This window comes from Theropithecus gelada, unplaced genomic scaffold, assembly GCF_003255815.1.
Source record: "Theropithecus gelada isolate Dixy unplaced genomic scaffold, Tgel_1.0 HiC_scaffold_6684, whole genome shotgun sequence".
Lineage (NCBI taxonomy): Eukaryota > Metazoa > Chordata > Mammalia > Primates > Cercopithecidae > Theropithecus > Theropithecus gelada.
The window spans coordinates 1-2,554 of NW_020263353.1; the positions used below are offsets into that span (position 1 = coordinate 1).

At 53.9% G+C, this 2,554-nt stretch overlaps 1 non-coding gene across 1 annotated transcript; it reads left to right on the top strand.

Annotated features, from left to right (window-relative positions):
* The first annotated feature begins 1,995 nt into the window (after positions 1 to 1,995).
* LOC112617938 lies at positions 1,996 to 2,114 on the top strand. The gene has a single exon (XR_003117990.1). It is a non-coding gene; the product is annotated as a 5S ribosomal RNA (ribosomal RNA).
* The last annotated feature ends 440 nt before the right edge of the window (positions 2,115 to 2,554 follow it).

Consider the following 2,554-nt stretch of genomic DNA (forward strand, 5'->3'; position numbering starts at 1 on the left):
CTGCCTCCCGGGTTCACACCATTCTCCTGCCTCAGCCTCCCAAGCAGCTGGGACTACCCGCGCCCACCACCATGTCGGCTTAGGTTTTGTAGTTTTAGTAGAGACGAGGTGTCACCATGTAAGCCAGGCTGGTCTGGATCTCCTGACCTCGTGATCCACACACCTCAGCCTCCCAAAGTGCTGGGATTGCATTCGTGATTCACTGCACCCAGCCTGCAGTAGGCTTTTGTGGCTTTCCCCCTCCCTCCCTTCCCCCTACTGTCGCCATGCTTCTGGACCTCCCCTGACTGCTCCCGCTTTGTTGCCTGCCTTCACACCCGCCGCAGCCAGGACCTACTCCTAGGGGTCCGTCATGAAAGCACCACTGGGCAGCAGCATCCCACCACTTCTGCCTCGCTGATGATCTGCCAGGAGCCCAGCTCCAGCCCAGGAGAGCAGGGGCCCAGACCCCAAAGGCGCAGGCACTGGTTCCCTGCTGTTCGCAATGCCTTCCCACTCCTGGAAGACCTAGGCGATTCAATCTTCTCATCTTTCACCACCCTCCAATCAGGGAGAAGGGGCGGGCAGGGGCAGCGGGTACCACACATGCTAGCCAAGACCTCTGCTCCAGAAAGCAGGAGCTGCTTTATTTGGGGGAAGGACATTACATCGCCAGCCACTACGAAAACAGTCCCTGTGCACCAGGATTCCCATTGCCACTAAGTTCGTGTAAACTCCAGTCCCAAGGACACGCCAGAGACCCAGGCCTTGGGCCCAGTGGGCACGCCCGGTGCCACAGCTACTGCCAGTTGGGCGGGGGCACTCTGCAAATCAAGGTGATCACTGTACCGCACCAAGAGCATAGGCTGGTGCCAACAAAGTAAGGAGCCTATGAAATCCACTTCCAAAGCAAGCAATTAATCCAGGACAAAACCCGTCTCAGTGCTCCATTGCTCCTCTCCCATGGACGGCCTGGCCACCCTGTTCTGGCCCAGTCCAAGGCCCCTCGAACACATCCCGGTCTGCTCAAAAGGACCCTGCCTACTGGAGCAGGGTGCTCCCTTTCCAAGGCTCTATCGATCTCTCTCTCTAGCTTGCTGCACCTCTCTTCTGGGTTTGCCCCTGCATATCACGATACTTCTATCGCCTTCCCTCTGTCTCTCTGTCTCTCTTTCTTTCTCTGTCCCTCTCTCTCTCTCTTTCTCTGTCCCTCTCTCTATCTCTGCCTCGCTGTCTGTCTCTATCCCTCTCCACCTTCCCTGTCTCGCTCCATCACTGTATTTCTCCCTGCCTCGGCTTCAATCTCTCCATCCATCTCTTCCTTGATCTCCTTCAAGCCGTTTGTGTGTGTGTGCACGTGTGTGTGTGCGTGTGTGTGTATGCATGTGTCTGTGTGTGTGCTCGCTCGCGTGTCTGTTCCCACGCACGAGTGCCCGGGTGTGTCTGTGTGTTGGGCTGTGGATTTGCTCCTCGTGTTGGTGGGGTGTGTCTGGGTCTCTCTCAGCCCCTCTTGCTGGAGATCAGGCTGCTGGCTCTAGTGCCAGCCCAGGGCAAAGCAGGGCCATTCCCCAACCCTCAATGTCCCCTTCTCTACCCAGCCTGTCTTGGTCATTACAAGCGACCGTGGTGGGCACATTGTGAGAAAAAGGCCACGGGCGGCTGGGCCGGCTGTTCAACCTTGGCCAGCCATGACGGCTCTGGCTGGGTGGGGCAAGAGGGGGCCTAACAGAAGCTCCTGAGTGGGCAGGGATCCAAAAGAATAACTCCAAGACAGGGAGCAGGACCAGATAGGGTCCCAGGATCGTGGGCAGTGGGCCCTGATGCCTTGGAGCACTCCCTGTTCCGAGTGGGCCCGACACGGTGGAAGCTCGGGAGCTCGGGAGCTGGGGGAAGGTCGCAGGTGAGCGGCTTGGGGGTCCCGATACGAGACCGGCAGCCCTGGGCTGGTGGTGCTGGCTGGAAGCCAGTGGGCATGGCTGGGCCAGCCTCTTGGGGCAACCAGGTCCTTCTGCTGGCATCTACAGCCATACCACCTTGAATACACCTGATCTCATCTGATCTTGGAAGCTAAGCAGGGTTGGGCCTGGTTAGTGCTTGGATGGGAGACCGCCTGGGAATACCAGGTGCTGTAGGCTTTTTTGCTTGCTTTCTTGTCTTTCTTTCCTTTCTACCTTCCTTTCTTTCCTTCTCTCTCTCTCTCTCCTTTCTTTTTCTTTCTTTTCTTTCTTTCCTTCTTTCTTTATTGCATTCTTTCTTATTTCTTTCCTTCTTTCTTTCTTTTCTTTCTTTCTCTCTCTTTCTTTCATTCTTTCCTTCCTTCTTTCTTTTGTTCCTCTCTTTCTTTCTTCTTTCTTTCCTTTCTTTCTCTCTTTCTTTCTTTTCTTTCTCTCTTTCATTATTTCTTTTTTCTTCATTCTTCATTCCCTTCTTTCTTTTTTCTTTCTTTCCTTTCTTTCTCTCTCTTTCTTTCGTTTTTTCTTTCTTTCTTTCTCTCCTTTCCTTCCTTTCTTTCTTTCTCTCTCTTTTTTCCTTTCTTTTTTCTTTCTTTCTTCCTTCCTTCCTTCCTTCCTTCCTT